This window comes from Muntiacus reevesi, chromosome 7, assembly GCF_963930625.1.
Source record: "Muntiacus reevesi chromosome 7, mMunRee1.1, whole genome shotgun sequence".
NCBI classification, from domain to species: Eukaryota; Metazoa; Chordata; class Mammalia; order Artiodactyla; family Cervidae; genus Muntiacus; species Muntiacus reevesi.
The window spans coordinates 13,337,237-13,358,405 of record NC_089255.1 but is presented as its reverse complement, the minus strand read 5'-3'; the positions used below and the strand labels follow the sequence as shown (position 1 = coordinate 13,358,405).

The 21,169-nt window shown below is 48.1% G+C and overlaps 1 long non-coding RNA gene across 2 annotated transcripts in view; it reads right to left on the bottom strand.

Moving 5' to 3' along the window:
* LOC136171909 (uncharacterized) overlaps positions 1 to 21,169 on the bottom strand; it is a 53,182-nt gene that overhangs the window by 17,957 nt on the left and 14,056 nt on the right. Inside the window, exons 4-5 of one of the 2 annotated variants that reach the window (XR_010663937.1) lie at positions 19,108 to 19,233; positions 3,329 to 3,438 (exon numbers count right to left, since the gene is read on the bottom strand). This is a non-coding gene — a long non-coding RNA (uncharacterized lncRNA). Of the gene's footprint in view, positions 1 to 3,328; positions 3,439 to 19,107; positions 19,234 to 21,169 lie in introns of those variants that run through there. The other variant, XR_010663936.1, reaches the window with a different exon arrangement.

The following is a 21,169-nucleotide window of genomic DNA, read 5'->3' as shown; positions in this document are numbered from 1 at the left end:
TGGGATCACAAAGAGTCGGACACAACTTGGTGACTGAACAGTTACTTATATAATACTGTACATCACAATACTTCAAAAATAAAATGAATGAGAAAGAAAAGAGAGCAAAAGCACCCAAAGCCATTATCCTCTCGACTCCTAAATAATGCCCTGTGTGTGCTGCCCATACTGTGAAGTACAGCTGCATCAGGGCTCCTGATCCTTCTTGGGGTTAAGGATGACCTACTCCTGTCCTGTCCTTTCTCCTTGGCAAGATTATAAGCGTATAGTTCGATGAATTATCAAAATGCAAATACAACAATATAACCTCCAAAGCCCTGCTTTTGGAAAGAAGTATATTCACATAAGCAGTGCAGAAGCACTTGGGGAAGCCAGACAACGGGCATCAGTATGAGAGTCTGCATTGCTAAGCAGCTTCCCGGGGATGCTGATGCTGCCCGCCTCCTAGTGCAAGTGTGGTTCTGAACCCAGAGCGACGGCATCACCTGGAGCTCAGTGGAAATGCTGAACCTCTGGGAAACCCCAGGCATATGGAGCATGGGTCAGCTGGGAGCATTAAAAGCTATCAAAATCCCACCTCCAGGAGTTCCAATTTAATTTTCCTGGGGCAGGGTGGGGCTGGGCATCTGTGTTTTTGACTGCTTCTCGGGTACCACTGAGGCACAGTGAAGGTTGGAGCTCTTCAAGTGAAGGCCATGGAGTCCTCAGTGCTCAAAAGGACCTTATGTGTTACCCTGTCCTACTGCTGCCTTTCATGGAGGACCAGAAATAGATCCCAAATGGGACAGCGACCTGTCTGAGGTCAAATCATGTATGAACAGATCATCAAATATTAAACCAGGAAGTGATTTTTTTTTTTTTTTTTTTTGGCCATGCCAGGGATTGAACCTAGGTCCTCGGCAGTCAAAGCCCAGAATCCTAACCACTGGACCGCCAGGGAACTCCCAACAGGAAGTGATCTTGGAGTCCAACTGATTCAGCCCTCCTTGTTTTGCATCTAGAAAAACAGGCTGAGAGAGGACAGGACAGCTGGGAGGAGCACTAAGGTCGAGGGTGGCTCTCCAACACAGCAAGCTGTCTCTCCGCTGCCTTTATCTCCCTCCAAATGTCAGACTAGCAAGGGACAAGCCCTCACTTCTCAACTGCAAACGGAAAATCCTTTCTCCCCTCAATCTCAAAATGTGGATTCAGGATCTTCTCAGACACTAGGATTATAGTATTAAAAATACAGCTTGGCAAGACACCAGGACTCCGTGAAAGGGATACTGATACCTGTTACTATATAGATGTTGAACCTAAACCAATAAAACATAAACAAATTAAGGAAAAAATATTTGGCAACAATTATAATATGTCAAAGTTTCTTTTGATGATATCCTTCATATGTAAAGCACTTTGACAATCGATAAGAAACAGACAACTTAAAAGTGGGCAATGGATATCAGGAAAAGTATAAAAGGCCCATAAATATTAGAGGAGGTGTCCAAATTCACTTACAGTTGAAAAAAAGTAAATTTTAAACACTGGGATACAACTCTCAACAATCAGATAGATAAAGATTGGAAAGAGGTCCTGCTCATATTGCGGGGAAACAAGCAATTACACACACATTACATTTGTGAACATGTAAATGTACAAAAATTTCACGTTGTATATTCTTTACTCAGTAAATTCCACTTCTAGAAAGGTACCTTGCAGATAAATTCATACACCTGCACAAAGATTAGGTACAAAGTGTCATATCGGCACTGTTTGCAATAATGGAAAACTGGAAAGGGCCCAAATGTCCATTAATGTGGTTGTGCAAACAATGACAAAGTCTCACATGCTCCTGCTTGGAAGGGTCTACGTGTTGCAGAACAGTACCTAGATTATGATTTTATTTGTACAAAAAAATTCTACAAATGTTCATGTGCATAGTTGACATATGCACAGAAATGTCTGGAATGATACTCTCAGCTGTTATTGTTAGATAAGAGGGAAGAGGACAGATTTCACTTAAAAAAAAAAAAACTCCTATAATTCTGCAATGTTCACCCAAAAGCACCTACTACTTTGGTTATAAGTAATTTTCAATGCAATTGGGTTGTGCTTTCTATGAATTCAGGGGTTGCTAGAGGCAGTGCAGTTCTGGGGCTGGGGGGGAGAGGGACAACACGTTGGAACTTCTCACAAGGACACAAGCAATCTCATTTTAATAGCTCACTGGCCACCAGTACAACAAAATACGTGCTCTGTTGCTGATGAAATTCATTGTTTAAATTAGACAATAAAACACTAATTACATTCCTAGACATGTCTGTTTTTTGGGGTTTTTTTTGCCACATCCACATATGCGACACATGGCATCTTAGTTCCCTGGCCAGGGGATCAAACCCAGTCCCCTTGCGGTGGAAGGGCTGAGTCTTATCCACTGAACCACCAAGGCAGTCTGCCTAGATATGTCTTTGTATCAGGCTATAGCTAAAAGTAACCATTAGCTCACTCCCAGAAGAAATTCAGGGGAGAAGACAAAGGGGAAGTAGCAACAGATTTAGTGTTTAATGGCTTATGATAGCCCGGAGCTACAGCAAAGCTCTGTGGTGTCTACCCCTCGTCTTCCCAGGGTCCAGGGGCCTTGAAGTGCTCAGGGGTGGAGCAGGGTCCCAGCCAGAGACAGATCCAGAGCTTGGAGCAGGGCAGCAGGGAGTCTTGACTTTTATCCACAGACTGAGAAAGGAGTGCCTGTAGCTCCTCCTTTTGCTGAGCAGGAGAAGCGTCCTGCAGCAGGAAGTGCTGGGGATAGGAGGGGGAACACTTGCGACTGTGGGTGTCAGCAGAAAGTTGCCCATGGCCCCCAGCTTCCAAGCCCTAGATCTGATTTCCCCATAGGATGAGTACCCCCTTGTCGCGACCCGGAGGCAGAGCAGCCCCCTGCCCTCTATCAAATCCTGCCTTCAAGACACAGCAGGTTATGCTTTCCACCAATGCACAGGGCATCAGAGCCAGGAGGAGCCTGGAGACCCCTTGGGCCAATCCCTTCATTCTACAGAGAGGAAAACAGGTCCATAGAGGAGAAGGAATTTGCCCAGGGTCACCCAGAAAGTGGTGGCAGAGCTGAACCTGGACCTTTGAGTGAGAAAATGTTACATATAGCCTCTCCCCACACTTTCCTGGATCATGCCTGGCTGCCCCCTCCCCATGGCCCCATCTGTCATTCAACAAATACTTACTGAATACTTGCTATTTGCCAGATAATATTCGAGACCCTGAGGAGACAGCAGTGGTCAAGACAAACCAAACTCCTACTCAGGTGGAGCTGACATTCTCGCTTAATCCCAATGCCTGCCTGTTACATTTGAGGAGCAGACACATGCTGTCCTGCTGCAACCCAGAAGGCCTGGTTAGGAAAAACCATTCTGCCCATGTCCATGTTGTGCGGGCCAGAGGGCCTTTTCCCTGGAGGAAGTGAAGCATCAGTTGAAAACAGTGCAAAAGCTTCCCCAGTGCCAGCCCTGCACGGGTAATAGCCCCCAGCCCATGTGAATCCTCTCCTTTGATTCTCGGAACCACCTTTCCAAGAAGATACTTATATCCCCATTCTACAAGTGAGGAAACTGAGGCCAAAGAAGGTGAAGGTGCCGGGCAAGTAAGCATCTGGACTGGGCTTTCTCCTTTCTCCAGATCAGGGTCTGGAAACCCCATGGCAGGGGCAGGCTGGGCGAAGCAACAGGAACAGGGTGCGTCTTATGCAAGCTTCCACTTTTGAGGAGGAGAGTAGGGGGTTCCACTGGCTTTTTCTCAGGGTGCTCAGAGAAATTCACATTGCCTGCCCTGTCTAGAGGATGCCAGAGGGACCAGCCCTGGTTCAGGAGTTAGCACTCTGTCCTGGGACTCTGGTGCCCAGAGCAGAGTTTCTAACTATGAGGGGGTACCAGCATTTTTTGTGATACTTAATAGAAACCTTGAACCCTGTAAGAATATATATATATATATCTCCATTACATATGAACCCTCAAGTTGCAAACTTTCAAAGATGCAAACATGTATGCCATCCCCCGTATGTCAGCTGTTGCACTGTACTACTGTATTTTTCAAGGTACTGTACTGTCATGTTAAAATTTTATTTTTTGTTTGTTTTTTAATGTACATATTATTTGTGTAAAAAATATTATAAACCTATTACAATACTATACAATAATATACATCCGATTGTGCTAGTTGGATACCTAGGCTAATTTTGTTGGACTTACAAATTGGACTTACGAACACTCTCACAGAATAGAACTTGTTCTATGCAGGGGACTTACTGTATTCTATTTATCCCCTCCTAACATTTTGTACACAAATTCCTTAAGCCCATCCTTCACCATGCCTGGCAGTGGTAGACCCTCCCAAGAAGCCTCCCTTAATGGGGTGAGGAATCACACTTTGGAGCTGAATTCAGTGGCCCCTAAGGAATCTCCCACTCCTTAGGAGAATCACTACTTGAGGGGCCTGCAGACCAGCCCAGGCGGTGCATGAGTGCCCCCTGGGGGCAATTCATCCAAGCGTCCCAGGAAATACTGAGCCATCACTTCTCCTGGCATTTAGTTAAGATTTAGTGGAGAAGAGTTGTGGTTTAAAAACCTGTTTTTAAATTCAAATTGTCAAAGATGGGAATGAAAATGCTCTAAAATGGCTGTCACTCTGCTCTAAATTTTAGGAGAAAACCTTTCAAGCTATTTCAGTTTCCTGACAAGAGGATCTTGTTTGCCCTGATTTCAGGGGAGTGGCCATGTAAACCGCTTTCTGTCACGTCTTCTCAGCTATAAAATGGTCATCCTTGAGTTCAATCCCTGGGCTGGGAGGATTCCGCATGCCACAGAGCAACTAGGCCCACGCATCTAGAGTCTGTGCTCCACGACAAGAGAAGCCACCGTAATGAGAAGCCCGCACACCAATAAAAGAGGAGCTCCCGCTCCCACAGCTAGAGAAAGTCTGCACACAGCAACAAAGACGCACCCAGTCAAAAACAGATGTTCAGAACACTACTTCCTCCACCACAGGACCGTTGTTCAGGGTAAACCCACCGGAAGCACTCAGAACAGAGCCCGGAAGAGTCAGCACCCAACAGATGAAAGCCTTCCTTACTATTACTACTGTCATTGCTATTATTATTGAAAGCCTTAGGTGGTAAAGTCTGAGAACCTCTGCAGTGCCTAGCGACCGCACTGAACAAAATGACTCGGATTCAAGCCCCACACCCATCAGGAACCCAGGCTCTATATACACCCTCAGGTCCCCCAGCCACTTCCCCGCTCCCCGTCTCTGTGGGGCACCAGGACCCACACAGAAAGGTGAGCCGCAGCTGATCACTACCCGCTCCGTGTTTGTGAGGGTCCCACCAAGTCTGAGGGGCTAAGTGCTGCTAGTTCAGGAAGCTGGGGGGTGCTGGGTAAGAGGGGCTGGGAAGAGGAGCTACTCCACATGAAGAGCACTTAGTAATATGAGGGCCCCTGAGAAGGGGCAAGACACCCTGGGGAGGAGCCAGGAGACCAGGCATCTAATGCCTGCTGGGTGACCACCACTTGTGTTACCTTGGACAATCTACACTCTGTCTGTGGGCCTCAGTTTGCTTCAGGCAGTGAGGCGGGTTGGACTCATGGGTTGAGTCAGAAAAGATGGGCCCTGTTGATCCATAAGCCCCTAGGACCACCTTCCATGGAGGCCAGGCTTGGCAGGCTCCAAGCATCGGGGCAGGAGCTACCAAAAACAAACTTGACTCTTATACTCGGGGTGGGGAGAACTGGAGCTGGCCTCACCCAGCAGTCTTATCCCCCCAAATCAACTTCCAAGGCCTGTCTGCCTGGCACTGTGTCCCAAGCATAGAGCACAGAAATGAAGGGCCATTTCACCCTGTCCCCCTTACCCCAAACCTCCTGCCAGTAATACCAGGCTGAGGGAAGGAAGGGAGGGAGAGCGGAGGGAAAAGGCTGACAGCTCATCTCAGTTTACCCAGGACTGTCCCCGTTTTAGAACCGAGAGTCCTTCACCCCGGTGACCGCCCCCTTCAGCCTGGGCAAACCAGGACTGCCCTTCCCTTTCAGCGCAGCCAGCCGGCCCTTCTTCCCCGGCTTGGTCAGGACTTCCAGAGCAGAGCTGGGCACCAACCCCCAGGGCCCCGGGGGCGCAGTTGACTAGTGACATCAGAGCAGTGTGTGACCTGTTCCATAAGAGAGAGAATAAAGGCCACACCAGCCCTCAGGGACCCTCAGAACATGCTGCCTCACCTTGTCAGCGGAGCAGCCCATTCTGATGGGGTCAATTCCCAGGAGGCCAGAGGACACCCTCCCTCGCTGCCCACCCAGGCCCCAACCCCAGGGCCACAGGGAAGAAAAACAATGGAAACAAGTGATGAGATCCAAGATGCCCTGGGAAGCTGCTAAGCCCCAAGGCGCTAAGGGGAACCCCTCCAGCAGGGGGATTTCTAGGGGAGCATGGCAGACAGACAGAGCTGTGAGCACCTCACAGAAGTTTCTGGGCCCCAGCAAACTCTCAGAATCAGCAGAATGTTTCTCCAGCCCCAACAGAGGCACTAAAGTCAGGAGATTGCTGCCTGATGGAAGTGAGACCACCCCTTGGGGAAAAAGAGAGGAACTCAAACCACCTGAGATCCACTTTTTACCACTCCCCTCTCCTACATCCACTCCCCACGGAGGGCTTCCAATAGAGAGTAAGTAGAATCAGAGAAAAACACATTTCTATCTCTTGTTCACTGAATCTCTAGCCTGAGACTTATTCCAGTAACATTGCCCAACTCACATCCTGAAATCCTCCCTTCTCGTCCCCAAACTCCATCAAACAAAACCCTGAAGGAAGGATAGAAAAACTGAGACAGTACATTTGCTTCACAGTCCAGGGGTTGGAATACCCACTCGGGCACTGATCAGCCAAGAGCCTGTGTCAGGCTCAGCAAGCTTCTGAGTTACAAACGTGCTAATTCCCATAGACCGACCCTCATCCGAACCCACCTCCTCCTTTTCCCAGGCCCTCGTACCTGGGCAGACTGCACCCGGAGCAGCTGGTCACCCAGGTGCTCTCTGGCACTCTGGTCTTTCTGTATCCCACAGGGCTCGTGAGACAGTGACCTCTGATGGAACACAATCCCCGCTTTCAGGGGGGCCCGCTCAGCCCTGATTAACTCGTGCCGAAAGCTCTGGCTGGCCCTGGCCAGGCCCCGCACCCCACACACACCTGTCAGGAATGAATGACCCTTTATGCCAGACCCGTCCTGGAGATCCCAGCTGTCGACCCTGCACCCCAGGCAGCTCCCACTGCCACCCTCAGTCTCAGGGTCCCTCTTGACATGCTCACACACGTTTTGAGTGCCTCTGAGTGGAGGGGCTGGTGTTTGAAGCCGCAGAGAGGTGGGCGGGACTGCCCACCCGGTCATAAGACGTGGACAGGCAGGGATGCAGTCAGGTGAGGTCAGGCCTCCAGGTGGAGGGAATCTAACATCTGCCAGCACTTCTGGAGGGATGTCCTCCAGAGCCAACCAGAGCCTGGGTATTCAAGAAGAAACAGGCTGCTTCTTCCCCCTCCCCTTTTTAAAACTTTCAATTTTATATTGGAATATAGCCAATTAACGACATTGTGATAGTTTCAGGTGGACAGCGAGGGGACTCATGTATATACATACATGTATCCACTCTCCCCCAAACTCTTCTCCCATCCAGGCTGCCACATCACACTGAGCAGAGTTCCCCATGCTCTACAGTGGGGCTTTGCTTGTTATCCATCTAAATACAGCAGTGTGTACATGTTGATCCCAGAAACAGGCTTTTTCAGTGGGGCACTCACCTTCTCTCTGCAGCCAGGGCAGGGAGGGGACATGAGAGAGAAAAGAATGGAAAGAGGTGCTGACAGGAGCAGGAAAGAGCCCAGACACTCTTCTAGAACCATTCGCTGCTGCCCAGCACAGGCAGTTGCTGCCCTCAGCCGGAATGCCGCAGGGAGGCAGAGCTCGGTTCAAAGCTGGGTTCTGCCAAGAGCCCACAGCCCTGTTCTCCTGGGTCATGAATGGCCCACAGATACCCCCTCCCCTAGTGAAGCCCCTTGGTTCTCTTCTGGGGACCCATGTCATAGCTTTTCCTTTTTGACCCGCTCACACAAAGTGCTGACCACCCCCGGCTTGCTGGATGAGTCTTGGTTGTCCCTCCCAGGGCGCAGGACTCAGATGCACATGGAGCTTCCAACAAGCATGATTCCCCTTGGCAAAGGCGACACTTCCCTCTTCTCTGAGAAATCAATGCCAGAAAAAAGCAGCTCCGTGAGTTTAACCTCCGAGAGGGCCTTCTATTACCCTCACCTTGTAGTTACTGATGCAGTTTTTTGGGCTAAGAGTCAGGAGTCAGGGTTAAGTTAGACCTGAGCTGTCCAACATGGGGGCTACCTGCCATGCGTGGCTATTGAGAATATAAAATGTGGCCAGTCCCAACTGAGACGTGCTGTTAGTGTAAAATGCATATGAGATCCCAAAGACATGGGAGGGGAAAAAGAATATAAAATATCTCATTAATGGGTTAAAGAAAACACATTTTTAAAATTAATTCTACCTGCTTCATTTTACTTTTGTAATTTGGCTATAAAGCAATTAAAATGACACTGGTGGCTTAAATTATATATTTTTGTTGGACAGGAGTTGGTTCAAGTATTCCCTCTCCTACTAGGCTGTGAACACTCTGAGGGCATCGAGGGCAGTTTGAGCGGGAACGAAGCCTGAGACAGATCACGGAAGATCTTGAACTCCAGGCAAAGGGGCAGCACCGAGTCTGGGAAGCAGTTCTTGTAAGATCAGCTCCATACACTTGTCACCCGGGACAATGCGCCCCCAGACCAACCCTGGCCCCAAGATGGGGAGGAGGAGGTGGTATCTGAAGGGTGAGTGTTGTTCAGGTGGGACAAGGGGAACGGGACCTCCAGGTGGAGGGGGCTGGCTGAGCAGACTCAGGAGCAGCAGAGTCAGGCCTTGTTTGGGAGGGGACTAGGAGAAGGTCAAGAGAGGAGAGGTAGATAAAAGGGTTAAGAAAAGGAGACCAGCCAGAAAACAGAGAAGAATGAGAAAAGTAACTGTCTTCAAAAGAAGTTTCCTAGATGCAGGAGTCCTGCTCATTTGAGCCCCACTCCCCCACTCTGAGGAGGGTTTTTGGAGAAAACCTACTGACCTTCTTCCTCCCAGAAGAAGAAAAGCCCCGGTGACACTGCCAGCCGCCCCCATAGCAGCCCAGTCTCCGCTGCCGCTCCCCAAATCCACAGCCCCTGACACCACCCAGCTGGCCCTGTCTGCGCTGCCCTAGAGGCAGGCTCGGGACTGGGGGAGGACAGACAGAAGAGGGGCAGCCTGGTGGTCACCTTGCCCCTGATTCCTATCCCAAGACGGATCCTGGACTTGGCAGGGTCAGACCCTTGAGAAGCTGTGTTTTTCATTTAAAAAGGAGCTGGGTCTTCAAAAGGCTGGACTTGTCAGGGAACAGGACCCAGGTCCTGTCTGTTCCACCTCTATTCTGGAGACAAGCATGCAGGCAGTGAGGGAGAATTCTTGGCATCATGGCCACTGGCCTCCAGGAGGCAAAACTCAGACCAAAGAAGGCACGGGGGCCTTTTTTGTTATCAGAGGAGTTAGAGGACTGGGGTCCAGGGAGTATCAGTAAACTACAACTTAAGACTCACACCACCCATTTGTACAGCTCATGAGCTCAGAATGATTTACATTTTTTAATGGTTGGGGAAAAGAAATCAAAAGATGAATAATTTTATGACATGAAAATTCTATCAAATTCAAATGTCAGTGTCCCTAAATAAAGTTTTATTGGGGCATAGCCATGCTCACTCATTTATGGATTGTCTGTGGCTGCTTTTACGACAGAGTTAAGAAATTAGGACAGATACTATGTGGCCCACAAAGCCTAAAATATTATTTATGGAAAATATTTGCCAACCCAAAAGTTACTGATTTTTAAATATTTATTTATCTATTTGTGTCTGATCGTAGTTGCAGCAGATGGGCTTAGCTGCCCCAAGACATGTGAGATCTTTTTTCTCCAACCAGGGATAGAACCCACGTCCCCTGCATTAGAAGGCAGATTCTTAACTACTGGGCCAATAGGTAAGCCTCAAAAGTTACTGGTTTTGCAGACTTGCTGTAAATCTGGGTCCCAGGTTCTGTTCAGACAGACCTGGGTTGGAATCTAGTCCACCATTTCCTAACTGGGTAGCTTTGGAGATAACATTACAGTCAACCTTGAAGGATTGCTGAAGGTGAGATAATGCCTGTACATGCTTGAAAAATGTTAGCATTTATCCCTACTACAATTATTATATCTTGTAAGTGAAAGATCCTGGAGACCCACAGATCTCCATCACCAGCCCAGATGTTGAGCTCCATCAGATGTGCCAATATTTCACCTAACCAGAACAAGCCTCATGCTCTGCACCCCTAAACCTGCTCTTCCTCTTGAGCCTCCCATCTTGGCTGGTGATGTCAGGGAGATGTGGGGACAGTTGGCAAGTGATGCTCGCCATGTCTCCCAAACACCAGCAAGTCTGGGGTGGCAGCTCGCAAGGGTAAGCAGGTGAACCAGGCAGGACTGAGCAGTTGGACAGTGATATGTGAGCATTACCCTTGTGCCAGGCAACCCTGGTGATCCTTAGGCAGCCAGTGGTATTATCGCCATGTCACAGAAGAGGAAAAGAAGGCTCAGAGAAGCCAAGTGACTTGCCTAAAGTCCAATAACTACAAAATGGCAGGACTGGGATAGATACAATACATTTCACATAATTTGAAATTACAAATGTATAAAAGAGTGCAATAAAAAGTTAGCCTCCCAGCCCTGGCTCCCAGCCACCTAGTTCTCTGTCTTGGAAGCGTCTGGCCTTGTGTGTGCATATTCAAAGATCGTTTGTGCATATTCAAGCAGATATGAAAAAATACATATACACACATTTAGATAGATACAGGTAGCTATCCTTCCCTCTCTGTTTTTGTTCTTTACCCAAATGGTGGTCAACTGTATACATTGATCTGCATCTTGTTTTTATCACTTACAATATAGTTTAGAGATCTTACCATATTAATACATAAGAGAGTAAATTCATTCTTTCCCACATAATATTCCATTGCATAAATATATCGTGATTTATTTACCCAAGCCTATATTGATGGACATTTGAGTCCATCAAATTGGGTCCATTCCAATCTTTTACCATTACAAAAATAATACTGCAAGACTGCCCTGTGGTACAGTGGTTGGGAGTCCGCCTACCAGTTCAGGGGACACGGGTTTGATCCCTGGTCTGGGAGAATCCCACATGCCTCAGAGCAACAAGGCCTGTGTACCACAACTACTGAAGCCAGCACTCCTAGAGCCCACGCTCCACAGCAAGAGAAGCCACTGTAATGAGATGCCTGCGCACTGCAACGAAGAGTAGCCACCCTCACCACAATTAGGAAAGCCCGTGTGCAGCAATGAAGACCCAGCACAGACATAAATAAATTACTTTTAAAAATAATAATGCTGCAATGAACAGCTGCATATATTTGTTGCTTCACATATGTGCAAGTATATCTGTAGGATAAGTTCCTACAAGTAGAATTGCTGTGTTTGTAGTTTTGAAGATAGTGCCAAACAGTCAATCAATCATAGAGATTGATCCAATTTACAGTTCAACCTGCAACACTTGATCACAGTTAGGATTTGAACTCAAGACCATCTGGCTCCAGTGCCAGGGCTTGTTCTGCTGCACCATGACCATCACTGATACCTTAGAAAGTTCTTCCTAATAACTTAGGCTGCCTCCAAGCTGGGTCCTTCTGCTTACTCACCTGGATGGCCTGCCTCCTCCTCTAGGAGAGCTCAGTCCTGCCTCACCTTCCCCACACGCAAGGTGAATTCTGCTTTGCTTAAAATCCTGTCTATTCGTTGTTGGTTCTACCTTGTTTCCAAGCATTAGCTTGGAAGCATCAGTTTCCAAGTTAACAGCTCTCTCCTTGTATCCTGGGGGCTACTCTTTCCCAGTCTGCCTTGTAGCTAGGTGGGATCACAGGACCGAGATCTGGCTTCACAGGTGTAAGCATTTGTGATGGGCCTGGCTTTCATCTGCCCTTCACAGGAAGGGTACCTCTTCTATGCTTCCCGCTGCCGAGACTTGATGAACAGTCAACTTCAGCTTCGAGATGGAGGCTGGGCCTTGAGAGTGGCAGAACCACAAAGTAAAAGGAGCCTCAGGTGGCCTCTGCAGAGAGCAGGGCCCCCGGCAGGGACACCAGAAACAGAAGTCCTGACAGCAGTGCCTATCCTGCCCCAGTACCTGAGAGCCAGCCAGCCAGTGAGTGGGAATCTGGCAGGAGGTGAGACCCTGTGTCTCTGAGTTTAAAAGTTTCTTGGGAGTTGACTTGGAGCTCAGCTACTGAAATGTCATTCTCCTGGGTTCCTACAACTACACACACACAATCCACCCCCTACCCCCCAATCCCACCCCCACCACACACAGACACACGTGTGCTCACTCCTGGCAGCTCTCTGCTAGGAAAAAATGCAGCCTTTCCCTTCCATCCATAATCATGCACTTTTCAGACAGGCTGCATTCCTCCTCCCTGAAGTCAGCAGCTTCTTGCTCTGGCCAGTCACAGAGAACCTACGCATACTCAATGATCCATTCTACTGGGTCAGTTCTCTACTATCTAGGCCTAAGGAAAAGCAGCAGAGAAATAAATGGTCCTTCAAAAGATGACCAGCACACACACAAAGTACACATGTATCAATACCTATTTCCCCTCTTTCTATCACCACGAATATGCACTATGGTCTGAGCATTTAGCTGGGTCTTACAGGACCCACAAACAGGAAGAAGCAGCAGCCCCCGCTCTCATGACAGGAGGCCAGTATTGGTGACATCATGTCGTTCAGAGCTGAGATCTGTGTATCACCTATCCATGTTTCACAAGCCAAGATCCCCACCTGCCAAGGCCACCTGTCCAATCCCTCGGCAAGTTCTCCTGTGTCTTAGGTTCCCAAAGTTATTGCATATGATCTCATGGGAAAGAAAAACTAACAAACATCAGTTTTATACTCTCTCTTTTCTTTCCTACTGTAGCTTTATAATAAGTTTTGAAAACAGTACAAATCTTCCAACTTTGTCCTTTTTCAAAATTGTTTGTTTTTCTAGTTCTTTTTTTCTGTAGAAATTTTAGAATCAACTTGTTCATTTCTATGGAAAATGTCCTGCTGGATTATAGTTTTCAGCCTATATGTCTGGCAACTAGTATTTCATGGTTTTTGGTGCTGTTGTAGAGAGTGCTTTTTAAAAATTTACTTAAATTTCCAAATGGTATTGCTAGTATACAGTATTAGGATAATTTTTTTTTTTTGATACAGTGATCCTGTGATCTTACATATTAGTACTAGTAGCTTTTCTGTAGATTTGGAGGGAATTTTATATATAGACGATCTTATTATATGTGGATATTGCTATTTTTCCCTTTCTAATCCATGGACCAGTAGTCATTTATCGATATGAGAGTTGGACTATTAAAAAGCTGAGTACCAAAGAATTGATGCTTTTGAACTGGGGTGTTGGAGAAGACTCTTGAGAGTCCCATGGACTGCAAGGAGATCAAATCAGTCAATCCTAAAGGAAATCAGTCCTGAATATTCATTGGAAGGACTGATGCTGACATTGAAACTCCAGTACTTTGGCCACCTGATGCGAAGAACTGACTCATTGGAAAAGACCCTGATGCTGGGCAAGATTGAAGGCAGGAGGAGAAGGGGATGACAGAGGATAAGATGGCTGGATGGCCTCACCAACTCTATGAACGTGAGTTTGAGCAAGCTCCAGGAGTTGGTGATGGACAAGGAAGCTTGGTGTGCTGCAGTCCATGGAGTCACAAAAAATCAGACACGACTGAGTGACTAAACTGAATCCATGGGCCTTTGTTTATCTTTTCTTGCCTTATTGTGTTTCCTGAAACCACCATTATAATATTGAAGAGAACAATAAGAATGGACATTGTTGCTTTAGGTCTTCCCTTTGTGCTTCATTTCAGAATGTCTTTCCTCCAGCAATTTACTGTTTACATTGGTTTTTCATTGCTTGCTAGCTTGGTGATGAGGGCTGGAGGTGCTCACGTTTCTTATTCTCAATGATCCTGTCCCTCCCAGAGCAGTAAAAAGTCTGTAATGATTTGGACCCACTCCTTTTTCTGTCTTTTCTCCATGGATACAGGAGTCTTTCTATTTCCTTCCCCCCGGCTGTACTAGACCTTCCTCTGTGCCCTGAACCCTGCTTTTTTCCCCTAAGCAGCTTATGTTTGGTAGCAGAGAAAGAGGTGAAGCATCTGGGGCAGGGCTTTGCTCCTTTCCTAAAGTGGTTACTAGACGTCTACCAGAGGCCTTTCTTTTAAAAATGGTTTTCAGGACTTCCCTAGCAGTCCAGGGGTTAGGACTATGCCTTCAACATCGGGGGTGCAGAGAGCTAAGATCCCATATGCCTCTTAGCCAAAAAAAACAAAACATAAAACAGAAGCAATGTTGTAACACATTCAGTAAAGACATTTAAAAAAGGGTCCACACAAAAAAACTAAAAGTTTTCTAACCTTTTAAAAGGGTACCCTTCTTCCATGGCCTCCGTTGGCCAGAATTAAGAAGCCCTCGATCCAGAGACAACCTAAGGGATTCCATGGTGCCCAAGTGACCCTCCCCTCTGAGAGCCAAACTTTGTCCTGGACTATGTCCCTCAGTCCAACTCCTGTCCAGAGCCTTCTCTAACTCTTATGCAAGCAGGCCCCAGGGCCCCCTCCTCAGCTCTGCATCCCACCGGGTCTGCTCTCAGAGCGGCACCAGCTCACTCTAGGGCCTGCACAACAAGGAACGTAAACTTCCCTATTTTATCCATGAGGAAACAGGCCCAGGGGAACTTAGTGACGGCCCACAGTCACATAGTCAGGCAGTGCCAAAGCCAGGGTTCAAGCTGGCCCTCTCCCCTCAGCGCTCATCAGCCACCATTATTCAATCAGACATCTGTGAGGTGGAAGGGAGACAGGATTTTTTTAGGACTGAGGAAATGAAGAAGGCCTTTGAGTTTGGGAGACAGGAGACAGCATGTAGTGGAATAGGACTGGGATTGGAGATTCAGGGGAGAGGGATCTAAGGGGAGGGAGGTAGATAGGGAATAAGAGCTGTTTAAATTGGATCAGCGGGGGAGAAGGGGAAGATCTTGGGGCTTCCCTGGTGGCTCAGACTGTAAAGAATCTGCCTGCAAAGGAGACTGGGTTCGATCCCTGAGTCTGTAAGATCCCTTGAAGAAGGGAATGGCAACCCACTCCAGTATTATTGCCTGAAGAATTTAATGGACAGAGGAGCCTGGTGGCCTGCAGTTCATGGGGTCGCAAAGAGTCAGACACGACCGAGTGACTTTCACTCAGAAGGGAAGAGCTTAGGGCCTTGGAACTACAACTCCAAAGCAGACGCCTCTAACCTGACCTCCAGTTCCCTCCAGTGCTAGGAGGGGGCCAAGAATGGAAAATGTAGGTCTCAATTCAGTGGCCCTACATAAAGTGACAGACTTTATTTTCTTGGGCTCCAAAATCACTGCAGATGGTGACTGCAGCCACAAAATTAAAAGACACTTGCTCCTTGGAAGAAAAGCAATGACAAATCTAGACACCATATTAAAAAGCAGAGATATTACTTTGCCGACAAAGGTCTGTATAGTCAAAGCTATGGTTTTTCCAGTAGTTATGTATGGATGTGAGAGTTGGATCATAAAGAAGGCTGAAAGCTGAAGAATTGATGCTTTCAATCTGTGGTGTTGGAGAAGACCCCTTGAGAGTCCCTTGGACTGCAAGGAGAGTAAGCCAGTCCATCCTAAAGGAAATCAGTCCTGAATATTCATTAGAAGGACGGATGCTGAAGCTGAAATTCCAATACTTTAGGCACCTGATGCAAAGAACAGACTCATTGGAAAAGACCCCAATGTTGGGAAAGATTGAAGGCAGGAGGAGACGGGGCCAACAGAGGAAGAGATGGTTGGATGGCATCACTGACTCAATGGACATGAGTTTGAGCAAGCTCCGGGAGTTGGTGAAGGACAGGGAAGCCTGGCGTGCTGCAGTCCACGGGTTCACAAAGAGTCTGACATAACTGAGTAACTGAACAACAGCAAATTCAGTGGTCTCCACGGCAACTTTCCCTAGCAGCCCTCCCAGCCAGGGAACAGGAATGGAGATGATATGGACAGCCAGTGGGGTGGGGCAGAGGGATAAAGTGCTGCCAGAGAGAAGCAGGTCAGACTGTGGTTGCCCAGAGGGACAATGCCCTGCCTGGAGAAAGTGGATCCAGCAGAAGTCAGTCAATACATATTTTTCTTAATTGTTTTCAATGTCCCAGAAAGCATCTGTGGAAGAATTCTGTGAATCCCTAGCGAGAGTTGATGGTGGAGACACTGCTTCTGCTGTCGCTGTGCATGCCTGAGCTCAGAGGAGGCAGCTGTGTCCTCCTGGTGGCAGGGAGGCGTCTGCTCCTGGGCCTGGGGGAAGACACGGGAGGCTATCTGTGTCAGGTGGTAGGAGGAAGAGAGAAGGTGAGGGCATGGAGACCGGGGAGAGAAATGGCCTCGGCATGAGGACCTTAAATGTCGTTGTAAAGCCAGGGGCTCTGTGACGCCTGCCCTGAGCACAGGCGGGGATGTCAGAGGTGCTGCTGGGGCCCTTCATGCACATGCCATCTTCGCCTGTCATTAGGTCCTCAACAAATACCTGTTAAGTATGTGAAAATATGTAATCCCCTAATACCTTTATATCTACTGAGAAAACTAGGATCAAAAGGCAGAATTCTGAGAATGACCCCCAATGACTCTAACCTTGTAGGACTCCTCTTCCCTTTGAGTGTTGGTGTTACCTGTGAAAATGATGAAATATCATTCCCATGATTATCTTACATTATATGACAAAAGGGAGACCACTGGGAGGGCCTAATCTTACCATTCAAGCCTTTTCAAAGCAGAGTTTTCTCCAGCTGGTGGCAGAAGGGGAAATCAGACAGATTTGAAGCAGGAGAATAATTCAATGAACTGTCACTGGCTTTGAAGATGGAAGGTCACATATAAAAGCCACTGAGTGGTCCTAGGTGCTGAGATCCTAGGTCCTCCTAGGAGCCGAGAGCTACCCCAGATGACAGATAGCAAGGCAATGAGATCTTACTCCTATAATCACAAGGAACTGAAAACTGCCAACAACCTGAATAAGCCTGGAAGTGGATTCTTCCCTGGGACCACCACTTAAGGGCCCAGTCACACCTACATTTCATGCCAAAGAACTGATGCTCTTGAACTGTGGTGTTGGAGAAGACTCTTGAGAGTCCTTTGGACTGCAAGGAGATCCAACCAGTCAGTCCATCCTAAAGATCAGTCCTGGGTGTTCATTGGAAGGACTGATGCTGACGCTGAAACGCCAGTACTTTGGCCACCTGATGCAAAGACTTGACTCATTGGAAAAGACCCTGATGCTGGGAAAGATGGAAGGCGGAAGGAGAAGGGGACGACAGAGGATGAGACAGTTGGATGGCATCACCGACACAATGGACGTGAGTTTGAGCAAGCTCTGGGTGTTGGTGATGGACAGGGAAGCCTGGTGTGCTTCAGTCCATGGGGTCACAAAGAGTCAGACGCGACTGAGTGACTGAACTGAACAACTTCATTTGGCCTTATAAGAACCTAAGCAGAGAACTCAACCATCCCCACCCGGATTCTTGACCTACAGAACTGAGCTAATCAATACATGTGGATTCAGCTGCTAAGCCTGTGATCATTCACTACACAGCCACGGAAAACTAATTCAGCCCTTGTTCACAACACAAAGAGCCCACAAGGACCAGCTCCCAAGTGCCGCATCACCCATGGAGCAGACGAGGTTTGCACCCCATGCAAGCCACAACCACCCAGTCCACTGTGGGTCTGTCCCACCCACAGGTGCCTCAAAGCGCCCTCAGCACTCACTGTGGAAAGTGTTCTGAGAAGCCTGTTGGAGATGGAGGGCATTTCCTGCTGCCAGGCCCTCTCCCAGCTGGTTCAAATGTGGCCACCTTCAACCAAACACTCAAGCTCCCCCTCTTCAGGGCACCCCTGGGAAGTGGCTGCCTCACCCCAAACTACATTTCCCAGCTCCCCTTCCTTTCCTCGCACCCCCACACCCAGTCATCTCCCATGTGCATCTGGGCAGATCTCAGAGTATCTCACTCAGAAGTCAGCAACAGCCTCACACTTCCTCTCTACAGCCTTCAGTGGCTCCCCATCGCCTTCCAAATAAAGCCCACGTTCCCACTCAGACCCTCTTCCCACTCAATCCAGGCTCCTCTTCCGTCAGAGCCCATGGGGGCCTCAGAGGTGCCCTATGCCTCACTGTTTCCCCACAGACCTCCCCATACAGGTGAAAGGTGTAAATAAAACACCTATCACAAAGGCACATTATTATCATTGATGATGATCATGATCATCATGATCATCCTTCTCTCCCTCCTCATCTAAGTCCTAGCTGTCCTTCTAGACAACCCATTTCCCACCTCCTCTGGGGGCCTGTGAGGGTTAACTTTATGTGTCAACGTGACATGGCTAAAGGATGCCCAGATTGCTCATGAAATATTATTTCAGGGTGTTTCCAGAAGAGGTTAGCTTTGGAATTGGAGACTGAGTGGAGAATATGCCTCACCAATTCAGTGAGCATCATCTAACCCATTAAGGGGCAGAATAGGAAGACAAACAAACAAAAAAAGATGTTGAGGAAGATGAATTTTCTCTCTATTTAAGCTGGGACATCCTTCTCCTCCTGCCCTTGGATGTAGGTGCTCCTGGTTCTCAGGCTTCGGGGTTTGGACTGAAACGTCACTACTGGAACTCCTGGGCCTCTGACTTGCAAGTGGCAGATTGTGGGACCTCTCAGCCTCCACAGTCGCATCAGCCAATCCCTTGTAATAAATCTTTCTATATCTATATCTATATTCTATTGGTTCTACTTCTCTGGAGAACCCTGACTAATATAGACCCTCCCAGATGCTCCCAGCAGACATGAGCCCACCACCCCTTTCCTCTGCTCACCTTCTAGGACTTGGGTCACACAATTTATCAACACTGCTCATTACCAGGTGTCACAGCTTGGGTTCTTGGAGAAGACTCTAAGATGGAGTTTCAGGTGTTTATTAAGGAGGGCCCTGGGATCAACACCTGTGGAAGGGAGAGGAAGAAGCAAGAGTGGGTAGAGGAGAAGTTGAGCTGTGGTGCAGGTCCAACGCCATGGGCCTCTGGAGCACATGTGCCCTTGAGAGGTTCCCTGAGCAGGGCCAAGGTGGCCAGGCCTTTATGTACTGATTCAGTAAGTCAGGCGATGCGGGAAGGAGTATAACCTTAGTGAAGCATCTCTTGGCAGCTGGAGCCATCCCAGAAGAACTGACAGAGTTCCCAACAGCTAGGGCAACGAGTCCTTCAGAAGGAGGATCTGGGTGCTGCATTGCCCTGTCCCCCACAATTTGACACATGGCTCTCACCTCCCCCACCTGCTCCAAGCACCGTCCCTGGAGAGAAGGAAACCTAGAGACTGAGTCAACCCTGTATCCTTTGCTTCCCTTCTCCCACCCTCAGCAACCTCCAAGTACCACCTTCAGCACAGGCCCCAGGGCTAGCTGAGTTCAGAGGGTGTCTACACACTGGATGCAGGGGTTTTAGCTGGAAGCCGGGCGTCTGGGTTCTCTGCGTGACCTCCTGATGCTGGCCCTCAGGGAGCAGATACTGCTTCCAGGAGGGGTTTTACAGAGCTGTGGGCGTGTGTGTTGGTTGTCACACTGAAGGGGTGTGGGTCACTATTAGTGGGGCAGGAAACGGTCCTGCAACAGCAAATCATCCCAGGTCCCCAGTTGGGGGAAAACCTGTCTCTAAATCTCCAAGTTGAGAACCTAATTCTGTCTTACATATAAACACACAGTGTTTTGTTGTATGGCTTTAAAAGCACACACTGAGTTTTCCAGGAATACACAACTACTACATAAATTGAAGGAACACGCATACTTTGTTTAGTTTGGAATCTTATCAAGAAATATTCCTCTTTCAGAAAATCATGTCAGGTATTTGACTCACCAGGACAACACCCCTGTATCCACCTGTATTTCATCTGTCAGGTTCTTAATGCTCCTATTTATAGCTAAAGCCAGGGGTAATTAAACATGCCACGGTCTTCCTAGTGTAGTGATGCTTAAACATTACAGACTGAAATATATTTTACTTTATTCCTCAATAGCTTTTAATTTCTCCCTTATTTTACAATTAGAGCAGTATATATATATTTTTATATATATATATATATTTTAAATTATGTGTCTGTATTGGCTGTAATATCTGTGAATTTCTTTTCAGGATGATAAAAGGGGCGTCCACAGTATTTTATATCAAAGGAGGGTGATCGGTCTGACAAGTTAAGAACCTCAAACCTGGGTGGGTGCCCTCCTCTTGGGCCTGACCGATCTCCCAAACTCACCTACCACCACCACCAGCATGGAGAGGTGGGCATCGGGCCCCGGGGCAGAGGTCGCCCTCTGCAGGTTGTCAGCCTTTCTTTCCGGAAAGCTGGGCCGAAAGAAGCCCTGGATTTGATGATTCAGTCTGGGACAGAGGATTCTTTTCTCGCCATGTCTGTTTCCAAAACACCCTCCAGATTCACCACCTTTGATCCTGAGCCCTCTTACTATACTAGGGACCTGGGTGGAGGTGCAGGAGGGGATGGGGGAGGCATGAGGAGGTGCCAGCCCCATCCCCCTTCATGGGAACTTAATGGACTTTGGGGCCCAGAGGTAGGCCTCTCCCAGCCTGGCTTCCTTGATGGGGGACCATTTCCAGGTTTCATTCTCACTCTTCAAGGCCATCTCAAGGCCATTATCTCTTGCAAGTCCTCCCTGGATACTTTGGCCAGTGATGCTGGGCCCAGGCTAGGCAGGCATCTCCCCAGGCATAGGCAGAGAGGTCAGCCCCCCACCTAACTGAGCTTACAGCATCAGTGTGTGTCTAGGGGAGTCGTGAGGATATCTGAACAACCAGGAAGGTACCCCCACTGGAGTGGGGCTACCAGTAAAATACAGAGTGCCCAGTTCATTTATATTTCAGACGAACAGCA